This window comes from Hyperolius riggenbachi, chromosome 11 (genome assembly GCF_040937935.1).
Source record: "Hyperolius riggenbachi isolate aHypRig1 chromosome 11, aHypRig1.pri, whole genome shotgun sequence".
Classification (NCBI taxonomy): Eukaryota; Metazoa; Chordata; class Amphibia; order Anura; family Hyperoliidae; genus Hyperolius; species Hyperolius riggenbachi.
Window position 1 is genome coordinate 250,420,093 of NC_090656.1, and position 18,770 is coordinate 250,438,862.

General features: G+C 46.8%; 1 protein-coding gene across 4 annotated transcripts in view; it reads right to left on the minus strand.

The window, feature by feature from the left end:
* The window catches only part of TRAF6 (TNF receptor associated factor 6), a 60,205-nt gene extending 41,768 nt beyond the window's left edge, over nt 1-18,437 (minus strand). Inside the window, exon 1 of one of the 4 annotated variants that reach the window (XM_068261359.1) lies at nt 18,352-18,437. The gene's annotated coding sequence lies outside the window, so the exon portion shown is untranslated. Of the gene's footprint in view, nt 1-4,778; nt 4,799-18,300; nt 18,319-18,351 lie in introns of those variants that run through there. The other 3 variants (XM_068261360.1, XM_068261361.1, XM_068261362.1) reach the window with 3 other exon arrangements.
* Between the last annotated feature and the right edge of the window lie 333 nt (nt 18,438-18,770).

Below are 18,770 nucleotides of genomic sequence, written 5' to 3' on the forward strand. Positions count from 1 at the left end.
TGTGTGTGTGTGTGTGTGTGTGTGTGTGTGTGTGTGTACAGTGTGTGTGTGTGTGTGTGTGTGTACAGTGTGTGTGTGTGTGTGTGTGTGTGTGTACAGTGTGTGTGTGTGTGTGTGTGTGTACAGTGTGTGTGTGTGTGTACAGTGTGTGTGTGTGTGTGTACAGTGTGTGTGTGTGTACAGTGTGTGTGTGTGTGTACAGTGTGTGTGTGTGTGTGTACAGTGTGTGTGTGTACAGTGTGTGTGTGTACAGTGTGTGTACCGTATATTCCGGCGTATAAGACAACTGGGCATATAATACGTCCCCCCAACTTTTCCAGTTAAAATATAGTGTTTGGGATATACTCGCCGTATAAGACTTCCCCTCTTCCAACGCACATCAAATAAGAATTAAAAAAAAAACCATCATAAACTGGTGCTATGTATGAACAGATACTGGTGCTGTACTGTATGTGGTCCACAGTATATAACAGTATACAGTATAGGTGATTGACTGGTTGGATTGGTCAGCTCTCCTTGTCTCCCTGTTTATCAGAGCGGTATGAAAGAATAGATCGTGCTGTGCCCATAAAACACGCCTCTTTCACACCTCTGGCCCCGCCCTTGTATCCTATGTACCTCCTTCTCCGCCTCTCAGATCTTGTACATGTGCGCCTGCGCCGCTTCACTACAGTCCTCAGCAGCGAGATCTGAGAGGCGGTAACAGGATAGGATCTCACACATGTGCGCCTGCGCCGCTTCACTACAGTCCTCAGCAGCGAGATCTGAGAGGCGGTAACAGGATAGGATCTCGCACATGTGCACCTGCGCCGCTTCACTACAGTGCTCAGCAGCGAGATCTGAGAGTCGGTAACAGGATAGGATCTCACACGTGTGCCTGCGTCGCTTCACTACAGTCCTCAGCAGCGAGATCTGAGAGGCAGTAACAGGATAGGATCTCACACATGTGCGCCTGCACCGCTTCACTACAGTCCTCAGCAGCGAGATCTGAGAGACGGTAACAGGATAGGATCTCACACATGTGCGCCTGCACCGCTTCACTACAGTCCTCAGCAGCGAGATCTGAGAGTCGGTAACAGGATAGGATCTCACACATGTGCGCCTTCGCCGCTTCACTACAGTCCTCAGCAGCGAGATCTGGGAGGCGGTAACAGGATAGGATCTCACACATGTGCGCCTGCGCCGCTTCACTACAGTCCTCAGCAGCGAGATCTGAGAGGCCGTAACAGGATAGGGCGGATCACCCGGCAGCAGTGACACCCGGCGCATAAGACGACCCCTGACTTTCCAGAAGATTTTCAAGGGTTAAAAAGTAGTCTTATACGTGAGAATATAAGGGTGTGTGCGTACGTGTGTGCGTGTGTCTGAAATCATTACAATACACCAACGTGTGTCTGTAGTATACAACCGTGGATATATGTATACACATACACATCCAAACACACAAATAAACACATAACCCAAACACGCAAACACACACACAAATGCACACACTCGCATCAAACATGCAAACACACACATACACATGCTCTTTCCTTTCCTCATATACAAATAAACACACACACCAAATACAAAACACACACACACACACACACACACACACACAAACATATGCAAAAAAACACACATACCAAAAGCGTATCGATGCAGCCAAGTATTGAAAATGAACAGTTACTTATGGAAACAAAATTTTTCTTTTAGAAGTGAAATCTGTACAGAATTTAAAAACTCTCTGTATAATGCCTAATTGAGCACAATGGAACATTCAGTAAGTAAGTGAGTGTGTGAGTGAGTGAGTGTGTGTTTGTTTGTATTTGGTGTGTGTGTGTGTTTGGATGTATGTTTGGTATGTGTGTGTTTATTTGTATATGAGGAAAGGAAAGAGCATGTGTATGTGGTCATGGTTGTATTAGATTGTGAGCTCCTCTGAGGACAGTCAGTGACATGACTATGTAGTCTGTAATGTGCTGCAGAAGATGTCAGTGCTATATAAATACATAATAATATGGTAGGACATTGGACTATGACTATGGTAGGATTAGAGTGTGAGCTCCTGACAGGGCCGGGCCGAGGCATAGGCTGGAGAGGCTCCAGCCTCAGGGCGCAGTGTAGGAGGGGGCGCACAATTCATTCAGCTGTCATTCCTAATTGTGTTTAAAGCAGAAAGAAATAAGAAAAGGGGATACATAGCAGTGACTGCAAGCCAGATAACTAGATATTAAGATGTTGGGGAGGTTCTGGACCCTGTGGCACCTCTTAGTGTAATAGCAATGAGTGTGTGGCAGCTGAGGTGGGAGGGAGGGGGGGGCGCACTTTGGTGTCTCAGCCTTGGGTGCTGGAGGACCTTGTCCCGCCTCTGGCTCCTGAGGACAGTCAGTGACATGACTATGTAGTCTGTAATGTGCTGCAGAAGATGTCAGTGCTATATAAATACATAATAATAATATGGTAGGACATTAGACTATGACTATGGTAGGATTAGAGTGTGAGCTCCTCTGAGGACAGTCAGTGACATGACTATGTACTCTGTAATGTGCTGCAGGAGATGTCACTGCTATATAAATACATAATAATAATAATAATAATAATATGGTAGGACATTAGACTATGACTATGGTAGGATTAGAGTGTGAGTGCCTCTGAGGGCAGTCAGTGACATGACTATGTACTCTGTAATGTGCTGCAGAAGATGTCAGTGCTATATATATACATAATAATATGGTAGGACATTAGACTATGACTATGGTAGGATTAGAGTGTGAGATCCTCTGAGGACAGTCAGTGACATGACTATGTACTCTGTAAAGTACTGCAGGAGATGTCAGTGCTATATAAATACATAATAATAATATGGTAGCACATTAGACTATGACTATGGTAGGGATTAGAGTGTGAGCTCCTCTGAGGACAGTCATTGACATGGATATGTACTCTGTAATGTGCTGCAGTAGATGTCAGTGCTATATAAATACATAATAATAATATGGTAGGACATTAGACTATGACTATGGTAGGGTTAGAGTGTGAGCTCCTCTGAGGACAGTCAGTGACATAACTACATACTCTGTAAAGTGCTGCAGAAGAAGTCAGTGCCATATAAATACATAATAATAATATGGTAGGACATTAGACTATGACTATGTTAGGATTAGAGTGTGAGCTCCTCTGAGGACAGACTATGTACATGACTATGTACTCTGTAATGTGCTGCAGGAGATGTCACTGCTATACAAATACCAGGGCTGTGGAGTCGGTCCAAAAATCCACCGACTCCGACTCCTCAGTTTAGGATTCCACCGACCACGACTCCGACTCCTCTAATTTGCATATTACAATTTTGTTGATTAAAAGTATGTAACATGAAATTCGTCTCTTAACTGCCAACGCTTAGGAATTTTACAAGACAACTGAAGTGAGAAGGATATGTAGACTACTATATTTATTCCCTTTAGACTAAAACTAGTCCTTGGTAAGAGTACTTGTAAAAGGTACAAACCGGAACAAAGAACATCTATCAGGCCCTAGGCAATGTAAGTGTGGGTACATGTAAGAATGATGTGCAGGTACTCTGCAGGGGAATGAGGAGATTGTAAACCGACAACGCCTCTGTGTTCAATGTGCACAGCATTCTCAGTGGATTCCCTGCAGCTCTGTGGGGAGTGCATATGTAGAGTATAGTACTACTGTGTAACAAAGTAAACCTGAGACAGATGAAATGAAAGTTTTATACATACCTGGGGCTTCCTCCAGCTGCCTTCAGGATAATCAGTCCCTCGTTGTCCTCCTCCACCACCTGGATCTTCTGCTATGAGTCCAGGTACTTGAGCCAGTCAGGCGTAGTGCGCATGCACACACTCCGCCGCTAGGAGCATACTACACCTGTGCAGCACTATTGCGCAGGTGCATAATGCTCCTGGCTGTGGGAGCGGCATGCGGCCGGACAGCGCTGACTGGCTGAATTACCAGGACTCATAGCAGAAGATCCGGGTGGTGGAGGACAGCGAGGCACTGATTAGCCTGAAGGGGGCTGGAGGAAGCCCCAGGTATGTATAAAACTTTACTTTTCATCCGTCTCAGTTACCCTTTAATTTGTAGTCACCAAACCAAATTTTAATAACACATCAAATTATTTGATTTCATCAGCAAAGGGAGTGCATACATTTGCATAAATCAGCATCAATGCAGAATTATTTCCATCTCGTTGACCATCTCTATTAGTGACACAGCTACACATCAGGCTTTATTCTTACAGCATAGATGTTATTTAGTATATATAAGAGATTCCTGTGTACACATCATATATACAGTCACAATCAGATATGTATATCTGACCTTAAAAATACGGGGACTGCTTTATTGAAGCAGCACGAGTAACTAATTTTGATTGGTTTATTTCATTTTTGTGGACTAAGCATAGCTATTACTGTATATATACATTATTTTTAATGACTATTATCTGAGAAATAAAACATTTTATCATATTTTCTATTTTAATTACAGTTACAAATTCATTAGGAGTCGGAGTCGGAGTCGGTGCATTTTTTCCCGACTCCGACTCCAGGCACCCAAAATTGCCCGACTCCACGACTCCGACTCCACAGCCCTGATAAATACATAATAATATGGTAGGACATTGGACTATGACTATGGTAGGATTAGAGTGTGAGCTCCTCTGAGGACAGTCAGTGACATGACTATGTACTCTGTAATGTGCTGCAGATGGTGTCAGTGCTATATAAGTACATAACAATACACACACACACACACTGAATACTTACAGCAGCCCTGGACAGAAGCGATCAGTCTGCAGGGGACACGGGTTGCACATGTGGATAAGCACACTGGCTGCTGGGAATTTCCTTTCCTCTCGGAACTCTGGGAAATGAATTCCCAGCATTCCTGCTACATGAGGCTACCGGAAGAGAGGGCAGGCTTCTATAGGTTTATATCCACATTTATAGCGTATATAGGGTACAACGTCCCGCTGAGAGATAAATCATTTACCTACACCCAGCTGTGCAGACATGCATACATTCATGCACCCATCTGATGTAAATATCATAAACCACATGTGACCGGACTGAAGGTCTGACAATGGCTTCTTTCATCTTGTCAGTTCAAAGCCCAAATTCCAGGAAATGTATTTTTTTACGATTTTAGTTTTTAACAGTGAAAAAAAAAAGTCTTTAGCGTCTTTGTTATTTCTGGTTTAGGCTCTCCTTGGGCAGATGTACCCTCGCTTCCTCTTTTTTTCTCTTTAACCTCCCTGGCGGTAACCCCGCGCAGGAGGTTTTCTCAGGCCGATTTGCTTAATTTTTTTTTTTTGCTGCTTCAGCAAACCGATCGCCGCCGCCCCGCGCTCGATCGCCGCTCTCCGTCGCGCCCCCCCCCCCCCCAGACCCCGTACGTTGCCTGGCCAATCAGTGCCAGGCAGAGCTGAGGGGTGGATGTCGCTGACGTCATCCCGCCCCGTCGCCATTTCCTGGGGGAAGCCCTCCAGAAAATCCCATTCTTTGAACGGGATTTCCTGATCGACGCGGGCGGGGGGGATGCCGCTGAGCAGCGGCTATCATGTAACGAGCCCTGGGCTCGCTACATGATTTAAAAAAAAAAAAAAAAAAAAAAAACTGCTGCGCTGCCTCCTGGCAGAACTTATTAGACCGCCAGGAGGGTTAAAGGACAACTGAAGTGAGAAGAATATGGACCCTGCCATATTTATTTCCTTTTAACCATTTAATGACAATCGCACATATTAAAACGTCATGCTTTAGCCCGTTAACAGCAACACGATGTTTTGATACATCGCACGTTCCCGCCGCCGTTTCCGGATCCCGTGTTAAAGGGACGCTTAAGTCAAACAAAAAAAATGAGTTTTACTCACCTGGGGCTTCCAATAGCCCCCTGCAGCTGTCCGGTGCCCTCGCCGTCTCCCTCCGATCCCCCTGGCCCCGCCGGCAGCCACTTCCTGTTTCGGTGACAGGAGCTGACAGGCTGGGGACGCGAGTGATTCTTCGCGTTCCTGGCCACAATAGTGCCATCTATGCTGCTATAGCATATATCATATACCATATAGCAGCATAGAGGGTGCTAATGTATCTGGGAACGTGAAGAATCACTCGCGTCCCCAGCCTGTCCGCTCCTGTCACCGAAACAGGAAGTGGCTGCCGGCGGGGCCAGGAGGATCGGAGGGAGACGGCGAGGGCACCGGACAGCTGCAGGGGGCTATTGGAAGCCCCAGGTGAGTAAAACTCATTTTTTTTGTTTGACGTAAGTGTCCCTTTAAGTGATTGGGGAAGAGGACCGAGGTCCTCTACCCAACTGCAATGCCTGGAGTCAATGGACGTGACCGCAATTAGAGGCCACGTCCATTCACAAAAACAGGAAACGGTCACAGTTCAACAAAATGCAAAAAAAAGAAAAAGAAAAAAAAAAAGTCATCACTTCCCATAACGGGGGTGTTCACTAGCGCCATCTTGTGGCCAAAAAGTTACACATACAGGCACATACATAATATGTACATACAAAATGTTAATTTTAATGTTAAATTTAATAAATTACGCTTCCAACTCCCAAAAAAAAAAATAAAACTTGTAAAAAAAAAATAATCTGCTTAAAATAAATATATAGTTGCCTTAGGGACTCAGCTTTTTTTAATCTATATTTTATGAGGGGAAATTAATTTTACTTTACTACATAGGGGCTTGTAATTGTGGCCAGAACAAAAAAAACAAAACAAAACAAAACCAGAAAAATAACACCTATATTTCAAAATAAAATATTGTCGCCATACATTGTGATAGGGACATCATTTGAACGGTTTAATAATCGGGACAACTGAGCAAATAAAATGAGTTGGGTTTATCCACTGGAGAACGTTTAATTTTAAAACTATAATGGCTGAAACTGAGTAATAATGATTTTTTTTCCCATTATTTTTTTATTTTTCCCATTAAAAGGCATTTAGAATAAAAAAATTCTTACCAAAATGTACTACCCACAGAAAGCCTAAAAACGAGGTATAGATCATTTTCTTGTGATAAGTTGTAATAAAGTGATTACGGAATAAAAGGGATGAGCACTGACTGGTAAAAATTGCTCTGGTCTGTTAGGGTTAAAACCCTTGGGGGTGAACTGGTTAAACAATACCAGTTGCCTGGCAGCCCTGTTGGTCTATTTGGTTGCAGTAGTGTCTGAAATCACACCAGAAACAAGCATGCAGCTAATCTTGTCAGATCTGACAATACTGTCAGAAACACCTGACATGCTACATGCAGGTTCGGGGGCTAAGTCTAAAAGTATTAGAGGCAGAGGATCAGCAGGACAGGCAGGCAACTGGTAATACTAAAAAGGAAATAATTAGGACAGCCTCCATATCCCTCTCATGTCAGTTGTCCTTTAATTTTAAAGGATAGCAGAGCTGAAAGGCTCTGGTAAAAAGGTGAAGAGGGTAGGGAGGCATATTCAAATACTTACCGCTAGGGCTGCTCACCACGGTATAATTACGAGTAACCACGGTGGTTACTCGTGATTCAAATTAGCTCTAATTGCCCCAGCTGAGCAGCTAGATGCGGCGGGGTTAATTACCCAGAACGCCGCTCTCCACCCAGAGTTTATTGGACGCGTTGCAAGCCTCACTATGGAGCACTTCTTCCTTCAAGCAGGGTTTGGAGTCGCGGAGAAAACAGGATTGAACGGAGTCGCAGTAAGTATTTGAATATGCTACCCTACACACTGCACCTTCACTTTAACCACTTGAGGACCGTGAGCTTACACCCCCCCTAGTGACCAGGCTATTTTTCCCTAATTAGGCCACTGCAGCTTTAAGGAATCGCTGCAGGGCCGTACAACTCAGCACACAAGTGACCCCCCCCCTTTTCTGCCCACCAACAGACCTCTCTGTTGGTTGCCCACCAACAGCGCTCTCTGTTGGTGGGCTCTGATTACTCCTGAAGTATTTGGCAGGGCTGTGGAGTCTGAGTTGGAGTCGAGGCAATTTTGGGCACCCGGAGTCGGAGTTTCAGAAACTGAGGAGTCGGAGTTGGAAGATTTTTGTACCGACTCCACAGCCCTGATATTTGTTTTTTTTTTTACAAATATTTGTTTTAATTTTTGAATAAATATGGCTATATTTTTTTCTATTTTTGTAACCCTCCCTCCCCCCGCTAGCGAATCAAAGTGATCGGCTCTCATAGAAATCAGCCTATGAGAACCGATCGCTCTCCTGCCTCCCAGGCATATCACACGGCTGTCCCCAGTACAGCGCTGCCATAGATCGCAGCGCTGTACATTGTAAACACACCGCGGTTTCGCCGTCTAACAGTCTCCTAGCGGTGACCGCCGATGGGAGACTCCGCTCCGTCATCCAATGAGATGCATGCGCAATCTCCTGCAAATCCCCGCCCCAGGGCTTGATGCCAAAGCGTTAGGCGGTCCTGCGGCTGTCACCACATTCATGCCCATCAGCGTTCCATGGTCTTTAGGTAGTTAAAGGAAACCTGAAGTGAGGAAGATATGGAGGCTGACATTTATTTCCTTTTAAACAATGCACATTGCCTGGCTGTGCTGCTGATCCTCTGAGGGCTCGTTTCCACTCGAGCGAATCTGCATGCGTTTCCTGCATGCAGATTCGCTCAACCAATGCAAGTGGATGGCGCCGTTTACACTTGTCAGGAATTCTGTGCGGCTCGCTCTGCAGAAAAAATCTGCACAGCAGAGCCGTCAGAATTCGCACGCCGCACACCCGCACGCGAATCGTCGGTAATGTAACTAGATAGGAAAACCGCAAGCCCTTTAATCTTGCGGTTTTCCCGGCGTTTCCGCGTGCGATTTCGTCTAAAAACCCATGTCAATGCTTGCCGGCATGGTTAAAATCGCGTCGTTAAAACCGCGGGCGATTCCGCGTGAAAATCCGCATGGAAACGTCAACGAATCCGCAACCGCATGCGGATTTGTTGACGCGGTTTCCGCGAGCAAATCGTGCCGCTCAAGTGGAAACGTACCCTCAATCTAATACATTTAGCCATAGCCCCTGAACAAGCATGCAGACCAAATGTTTGTGACTGGATTGGCTGCATGCTTGTCTCACGCATGTGATTCAGACACTACTGCAGCCAGAGATCAGCAGGACTGCCAGGCAACTGGTATTGTTTAACAGGAAATAAATATGGCAACCACCACGTGCGTCTCCCTTCAGGTTTCCTTTAAAGTATGCCTGAAATGAGAGGGATATGGAGGCTGCCATATTTATTTCCTTTTAAACAACACCCATTGCCTGGCATCCTGCTAGTCTCTCATGGATCAGTAGTGTCTGAATCACACACCTGGAACTAACATTTAGGTAATTGTCAGAAACATCTGATCTGCATGCTTGTCCAGGGTTTATGGCTAAAAGTGTTATGTCTGGCACACACCAAGCAATTTCGCAAAACGACGGGAAATTTTCCATCATTCAATCATTGCAAGCATGTCTGATCTGTTTCCGATTGAGAAAGGGAACAGTTGAGAGATCAGTACAAAAATCAACCCCTCTCTCGATCAGAAGCAGATGCTGGAAATGATCAAAAGACGGGAATTTTCCTGTCAATCTGATGGGAAAATTGCATGGTGTGTATCAGGCCTTTGTGGCAGAGCATCAGCAGGGCAGCCAGGTAACTGGTATTGTTTAAAAGGAAATAAATATGGCAGCCTCCACATACCTCTCACCTCAAGTTCCCTTTAAAGTGGATCTGAACTCTTGCACAGGACAGAAAGAAAACAGGGCTTTGGAGTCGGAGCAATTTTGGGTAACTGGAGTTGGAGGTTTCATAAACTGAGGAGTCGGAGTTGGATGATTTTTGTACCGACTCCACCGCTCCAACATAGAGAAATGCACCCTGTAGGCATTTAGAGAGTTAAAGGGACACTTAAGCCTGCAATAAAAAAAAAAAAAATCTTACTCCCCTGGGGCTTCTGCCAGCCCCTGCAGCCGTCCGATGCCCTTCCAGTCACTCGTGGCTCCTCCTATCCCCCCGGGGCCAGCTAATTTTGTTTCGCCGACAGGCCTGGCCACACGTAGTCTTCAGTATTTCACGCCTGCAATAGCATCCTGCGCAGGGCGGTATTGCGGACAGGAAAGCGAAGCAAGTGACACGTTGCCAGGCCTGCGCAGGCGCAGTAAGCCTGTCGGCTGAAAACTAGAGAAAGTAGCTGGCGGCGGGGGACAGGAGACTCCGCAACTGACTGCGAGGGCACCGGACGGCTGCAGGGGGCTGGTAGAAGCCCCAGGTGAATAAAACTTTTTTTTTGCAGCCTTAAGACCCCTTTAAGCCTATCTAATCCCCACCATTTCTCACTAATCACAACTGTAATCTGATCTCTCGGCAGTGTCAGCTGGCTGCCTCGGCAGACCAGCTAATTTGTAATCACAGGATAGTAGCCCTATGTCAGGTTTCATGAAAGCAGGAAGTAGACACACTGCAGATTTATTGCAAGATGTGTTTCAGCTGTAACCAAGAAAAGTTTTTCTTTAAGGATTATTATGCTGTTGCTTATCTTATAGAGCAGAGAGGAAGGTAGGCGTTCAGGTCCACTTTAAAGGGAACCTAAACTGAGAGGGATATGGATGTTTCCTTTTAACCACCCTGGCGTTCTATTAAGATCGCCAGGGCGGCTGCGGGAGGGGTTTTTTTAAATAAAAAAAAAAACTATTTCATGCAGCCAACTGAAAGTTGGCTGCATGAAAGCCCACTAGAGGGCGCTCCGGAGGCGTTCTTCCGATCGCCTCCGGCAGCCAGAAGTAACACGGAAGGCCGCAATGAGCAGCCTTCCGTGTTTGGCTTCTCCTGTCGCCATGGCGACGAGCGGAGTGACGTCATGGACGTCCTGACGTCAGCCGCCTCCGATCCAGCCCTTAGCGCTGGCCGGAACTATTTGTTCCGGCTGCGCAGGGCTCAGGCGGCTGGGGTGACCATCTTTCGCCGCTGCACGCGGCGGATCGCCGCAGAGCGGCGGCGATCAGGCAGCACACGCGGCTGGCAAAGTGCCGGCTGCGTGTGCTGCTCTTTATTTGAACAAAATCGGCCCAGCAGGGCCTGAGCGGCACCCTCTGGCGGTACTGGACGAGCTGAGCTCGTCCATACCGCTAAGGTGGTTAAACAATACCAGTTGCTTGTCAGTCCTGCTGATCTCTTTGGCTGCAGTAGTGTCTGAATCACAGACCTGAAACAAGCATGCAGCTAATCCAGTCTGACTTCAGTCAGAGCACCTGATCTGCTGCATGCTTGTTCAGGGGCTGTGGCTAAAAGTATTAGCGACACAGGATCAGCAGGAGAGTCAGGCAACTGGTATTATTTTATAAGGAAAAATCCACATCCTTCTCAGTTTAGGTTCCCTTTATAGAAAGTATTAGACATACCATCATTAACAAAAAGCTAAATACTTTCAATTAAACCAGTCGAGAGCCAATTCAATCCCGGTTGTCCGCATTCTTAGCAGTCGTGGCAAAGAGAGGTGGTTACTGATTGGCTGTTACGGGTTACAACACAGAAAATGCTGTGTTTCACTATTAGTGATAGATTTTCCTTCCATTTACATTTTTTCCATTGAAATAATTTCCTCTTCCTAAAACCACCAACAAGCGAGCGTTATCACATGTGGAAACTATTTACAGGAAGGAAGATATGGCTGGGGAAGTGTGTGCGCATGTGCAGGTATGTGTGTTTGGGGGGAGGGTGAGGGCAGGTCACTGACAATACAGATGCTGGAGGGATACAGATGGTCATTAGAATAAAAAAAGGTTTAACCCAGGCCACACACTCAGCAATTTATCAACAGTCTTAAAAGGGAACATGAACTATGTAAAATTATTTTAAAAAAAAAAACACATGATGCACCTGCAAATCAATATTACATACTTACCTCGCCATCAGTTCCTCTCAGAAGCTCAGCATTTTCTTCTAACAATGAATCCTTCCAGTTCTGGCAAGATTTTGGCCTCAATTCACTAAGATCATGCTAGAGATAATAAGGCAAGAGAAAACTTACCTCCACACGTGAGAGAGTTATCTTACCTCTTCATTCCTTAAGTTACCTCCTCTGTAGTTAATTTACCTCCTCTGTAGTTAATTTCACATGCAGTTAATTAACAGCCTGTCTTTAACTCTGGAGTTATTTTAAGGATTGGAGAGTTAATTTAAAGACAGAAGAGTTAACTTTAGGCTTGCCTGAGGTAAAATGTTTCCTGAATACTACATGCCTTATCACCATGGTAACAACTCTAGAAGAGTTATTAAAGACAGGAGATAAGTTTAGTGAATTAAGGCCTTTGTCACAACTGAAACAGGTCAGTTATAACTGAAAGGACAACTGATGTGCAAGGTAATATCCATGTTTCCCTATGGCTCAGGTGAGCGATATTACAGTTTAAAAGTGTGTTGACCCGAAAGCTGTAATGGGACAATGGCCACCTTTAAAATGGAGGACAGAGAATTCCATTGATCACAGTGGACAAACAGGACGAGGTAGAGAAAAATGGGATTGAGGAGTAGACAACACGGAAGGTAAGTATGACTGTGTATGTTTATTTTAATTTTTCATTTTCAGATCAGGTTTGCTCTAAGGCTCTTAGGGCCCTTTAACACTAGCAATCGCTAGCATTCGCGCTAAACGCTAGCGATTGTGATTCAGCAAAAGTTAAAAACTTCCTGGCGATTGTCCGACGTTTGCGATCGTGATTTTGCTATGCTATTTACTGCACAGCAAAATCGTGGCAAAAATCGTTCTGGGGCACGATTTAGTAAAAAACGAATCGCGGTAGTGGAAATTCCTATTTAGCAAACCGTAGCGATTCTAAAATCCCCAGCAGTTTGCGATTCAGCAATCGCAAACGCTCTAGTGGAAAAGGACCCCATACACACGTCCAAGCAATCTGCCCAACTATCATCTAAACTTGGTTTGTTGGAAGACAGTTGGGCGTGTGTACAGCTGGCAAACAACACGGCAACCAACTGATGACAGGTGGTTTACCAGATCCATTTGGCGGATCAACCTGCACAACTATCATGCAGGTTGGCCATGTGTACTACAAGTCGTTTGAACATCTTTGTTGTTTTTGAACGTGGACTTGTCGTGCAGTTTGTCGTCCCGCTTGCTTGCGCAGTATTTGAGTTGGTTGTTTATTTGGTTTGCGTCTGTGTACATATTCGTTGTGCACAGAACTTGTCATGCGGTTGGTTGTGCATTATGTTGGACGTGTGTATGAACCTTTACACCATGTACAGGGTGTACTATGAGGGCACTGCTGAGGTATTTGTGGAGAGGAGTACCAGTCTGTCACCGTCACGTGTACAGTGCTTCCCAAAATTATTCATACCCCTGGCATGAAAAAGTTACTTTTATTCAACCAGCAAGTCATTTTTTGATGGGAAATGACATACAGTAGGTGTCTCCCAAAAGATAATAAGAGGATGTACAAGAGGCATTATTATGGAAAAAAACATTTCTTAGCCTTTTACATTTGAGCGAAAAGTGTCCAGTCCAAAATAATTCATACCCTTCTCAATAATCAATAGGAAAGCCTTTATTGGCTAGTACAGCAATCAAACACTTCCTATAATTGCAGACCAGCTTTTTGCATGTCTCCACAGGTATTTTGCCCATTCATCTTTAGCAATGAGCTCCAAATCTTTCATGTTGGAGGGTCTTCTTGCCATCACCCTGATCTTTAGCTCCCTCCACAGATTCTCAATTGGATTCACGTCAGGACTCTGGCGGGGGCCTATCCAAAACGTTATTGTTGTTGTCTGTTAACCATTTCTTCACCACGTTTGCTGTGTGTTTTGGGTCATTGTCATGCTGAAATATCCACTGGTGCCCAAGGCCAAGTTTCTTTGCACACTGCCTGATGATGTTATTGTTGAGAATCCTCATGTATTGCTCTTTTTTCATGGTGCTGTTTACTGTGATTACATTTCCTGATCCATTGAAGCACACCCCCAAAGCATTAGGTTCTCACCACCGTGTTTTGCAGTGGGGATGGTGTTCTTTGGGTTGAAAGCTTCTCCTTTTTTGCGCCAAATGAGGGAAACATCATTGTGACCAAACAATTCAATTTTTGTTTCATCTGACATAACACAGAAGGCCAGAAGTCGTCTTCTTTGTCCAGATGAGTATTTGCAAATGCCTAGTGAGCTTTTGTGCGTCTTATCTGGAGAAGTGGCGTCCTCCTTGGTCTGCATCCGTGGAACCCAGCAGTGTGCAGTTTCTGATTGCCTGCCTGAGACATTGCCACCAGCAGAGACCAGGATGGCCTTGGTGGTGACCCTTGGATTCTTTATCACCTTTCTCACTATCCTCCTAGCCAGCACAGGTGCCACTTTTGGCTTCCGACCACAACCTCTGAGATGTTCCACAGTGCGGAACATCTTGTATTGTTTAATAATACTTTTCATTGTAGCCACTGGAACGTGAAAACATTTGTAAATGGCCTTGTAGCCCTTTCCTGACTTGTGAGCAGCCACAATGCGCAGCTGCAGGTCCTCACTGAGCTCCTTTGTCTTAGCCATGACTGTCCACAAACCAACTACAGAGAGATGCTGTTTTTCACCTGTTGAGTTGATTAAAACAGCTGTTCCCAATTAATCAGGGTAATTAGGATCCTTTAGAACAGCTTGGACTATTTGGAATGGTATAGAACTTTGGATTTTCCCACAGACTGTGACAGTTTGTGAAGGGTATGAATACATTTGGACTGGACACCTTTTTGCTGAAATGTAAATAAAAGCTGAGAAATGTTTTTCCCCACAATAATGCCTCTTGTACATCGTCGTTATCTTTCGGGAGACACCGGTCATTTCCCATCAAACAATTACTTGCTGGTTGAATAAAAAAAAACAAGTCAAAATTTGCCCGGGGTATGAATAATTAAGGCAGCACTGTATGTTATATCCTGGGAGATTAAGTAATACTCAGACATCCCTATCCAAGTGGGACAGATTAGCATCCCATTCACCATCTCTACAGCCTAATAGTGAAGCAAAGACCCGCTACAAAAACACTACAACATACAGCACATGGGCCATATAGAGTCTCTTTCAGGTTCCTCTCATATCCCAATCACAGACCGGTAGGATAACAGCGGTTTATCTCTACGGTATGGGCACAAGATTGTTAGTAATCATAGGCATGACACGGCGGCCACCAAGGGGCCAGCGGGCGAGGCGGCCACCAAGGGGCCAGCGGGCGAGGCGGCCACCAAGGGGCCGGCGGGCCAGGCGGCCACCAAGGGGCCTGACGGCGAGGTGGCAAGTCTTATGCTTAAAGCGGGCCTGAACTCAGAACTTCCTCCCTGCTCTAAAATATACGCAACAGCATAATAACCTTTACAGAAAAACATTTCCTTGTTACAGCTGATACAAATCCTTCAATAAATCTGCTGTGTGTCTACTTCTTGCTTGGAAGCAGATATAGGGTTAACATGTTGTGTTTACAAATTAGCTGGTCTGCCCTGGCAGCCAGCGGAGGGATCAAATTACAGTTGTGATTAGTGAGAGATGAGAGGGGGGATTAGACAGGATAAACTCTCTAAATACATACAGGACGCAAGAGTTGAGGTCCACTTTAATTGATGAGATGCGTTTTAAGGGTGCAGATCGAGGCTTCCAGGCCCAGAGCACGATGGAAAAGATGTTGAAAAGCGTTCTAAAGGAAGTGCTAACCTCGTGAGAAGTCCTGGAGAACAGCATACCTAAGCAGCTCAGGGTGACCGAAAACTAATAGGAAACTACACTGAGAAGTCCGGGGTGTTATAGTGAGGAGATGTAAACAAAAAGACTGGAAGGCAGGTTGTAGGTGGGATGGTACCTGGAAATTAGTGTGGAAACATGGAGGAGACAAATAGAGAGCTTGGCAAGGCAGGGAAAGGAGTTTTAACTACACCCTCTGGGCAAGTCAATGGAGAGATTGGCAGAGAATGGCAGCAATCAGAGGAGTGGGAGAAGAGGTGGAAGGGATGGGCAGCAGAGGTCAGTAGGGATTGGCAGAGAGGGGCAGCATCAGAGGAGCAGGAGGAGAGGTGGATGAGACGGGCAGCAGAGGTCAGTAGGGATTGACAGAGAGGAGCAGCATCAGAGGTGGAAAAGTGGATGAGAAAGGCAGCAGAGGTCAGTAGGGATCGGCAGAGAGAGACAGCAGAGGAGCAGGAGAGGTGTATGAGATGGACAGCAGAGGTCAGTAGGGATTGGCAGAGAGGGGTAGCATCAGAGGAGCGGGAGGAGAGGTGGATGAGGCGGGCAGCAGTGGTCAGTAGGGATTGGCAGAGAGGGGCAGCATCAGATGAGCGGGAGGAGAAGTGGATGAGGCGGGCAGCAGTGGTCAGTAGAGAATGGTAGAGAGGCACAGCATTAGAGCAGCAGGAGGAGAGGTGGATGAGATGGACAGCAGAGGTCAGTAGGGATTGGCAGAGAGGGGCAGCATCAGAGGAGCGGGAGGAAAAGTGGATGAGGCGGGCAGTAGAGGTCAGTAGGGATTGGCAGAGAGGGGCAGCATCAGAGGAGTGGGAGGAGAGGAGGATGAGATGGACAGCAGAGGTCAGTAGGGATTGGCAGAGAGGGGCAGCATCAGAGGAGCGGGAGGAGAAGTGGATGAGGTGGGCAGCAGTGGTCAGTAGGGAATGGTAGAGAGGCACAGCATTAGAGGAGCAGGAGGAGAGGTGGATGAGATGGACAGCAGAGGTCAGTAGGGATTGGCAGAGAGGGGCAGCATCAGAGGAGCGGGAGGAGAGGTGGATGAGATGGGCAGCAAAGGTCAGTAGGGATTGTTAGAGTAGGGTTGCATCAGAGGGGAGGTGGATGAGAGAGGCAGCAGAGTTCAGTAGGGATTGGCCGAGAGGAGCATCAGAGGAGCGGGAGGAGAGGTGGATGAGAGAGGCAGCAGAGTTCAGTACGGATTGGCAGAGAGGGGCAGCATCAGAGGAGAGGGAGGAGGATGACAGGGGCAGCAGAGGTCTGTAGGGATTTAGCACAACGAGGGAAAGAGACGCCCTGATAATAAAAGCATCTAAAATCAGCTTAAAAAAACAATGGGTAATATGAGGTAGCTTACCTCAATGACGAAATCTCTGTAATACAAAAGATTTTTATTAGCACAGGCAACGCGTTTTGCGGGTCTCAGCCTGCTTCTTCTGGCCAATAGCAGTGCCAAATAGAAAAGGCTCCCTAAGCTAGAGGATTAAAAAAAACACCGTTTCACTTACCTGGGGCTTCTGCAAGCCCCCTGCAACCATCCTGTCCCGCGCCGGTCCTCCACGGGCCTCCGTTCACCCGCCGCCGCTCCGCGACTAGTAAGTTGAGGTCAGCGCCGCCCTGCCAAGCGTATCCTTTCTATGCGTTCCCGTCTGCAATAGCGCTATATTGCACACTGGAACGAGAAGAAAGGATACGCGTGGTCAGAGCCGTGCAGGCGGAGTGGCCCAGCAGCGAAACCGAAAGTAGCTGGCGGTGGGAGAATGGAGGCTCGTGGAGGAGCGGCGCGGGACAGGACGGCTGCTGGAGGCTTGCAGAAGCCCCAGGTAAGTGAAACAGTTTGTTTTTAATCTATGTACAGTTCCGCTTTAAGATTATTGACAATGGCTTATCAGTAATCACATCGAGAGTGCGCACTTCTTCCTGCATGAGCTATACTAACTGCGACTGTGCGAGTGCGGCCACTTGCTCCTGTGCAGTCGTGCTAGCGCCAGAATACGAGCACAGCCCCGATGTTAAGGAGGGTCCCGGCGAGCAGCGAGGGGACTGGAGAAGAGCGTGGGAAGCCTCTTACCTCTTCTCAGCTAAAGCTTTATAAACATATTCATGCCTCGGGTTATCTTTAATCTCTAGATATCATCTCACTCAGAACCTTCACTCCTCCCCTGGGAGTCTCGTGTAATCCTGCCTGGTCACCTCCTCTCCAGGACTTCTCACGAGCCTCACCTCTCCTTTGTTACTCTCTACCAGCTTGTACGGATACAGAAATATCCAAAACACTAAACTATCACAGAAACATTTCCGCAGGCACTCTCCGGGGCAGCTTGTGGCCCTTGGCTTGCTGAGAGACTACACTTCCCAGCATGCCCGCCAGTCAGGCAGCTGAGGGGTCCTGTGGCAGCGGTAGTCTCCGCAGCTGGGGGCTATAGGCTGTCCTCCGCTGTGCCTGAATAGGGAAGGGAATAGATACGGGCTCCGTGTGAGGCGGAGGCAGCGGTCACACTTGCAGCCCTTCACTATCAGCGGTCACACTTGCAGCCCTTCACTATGTCCCTCTATCCCGGCCACACAGCCATAGACTCACAGCGGTGAGAGGGGCCCGTCACGTGATATCACCCCGTCTCCCAGCACTCACCGAGCCCCGTTCCGCTCCTTCACGCCTCCGTCTACTTCCGGACTCTACTGCACATCCTCCCCGCAGCCCGTTCCGCCCATCACGTGGCCGGAAGCCTTCCTACCCTCTGCTCTGCGGCTGCCGGAAGCCCCCAGCGGCCATTGTAAGTCCTGGCAAGCTTGCCAGTGTAGGTGTCTGCAGGCAGTGGTGGGGGGTATTAATGGGGATTCCGCCTCACAGCCTCCTACAGGCGGCTGCCAGTGTATAATGCTCAGGTATGGAAAGTGTAGGAGGAGTCCCCTGTTATTATGCTTCTGCCCCTCACTGCATAATAGCTCCCAACCTGTTCCTCTTTCCTCCTCATTTTTCCCTCTTTCAGGACTCATGTACAGATCTATGTCAATATAATGTATCTGTTTTTATACTGAAAAATGTTGACT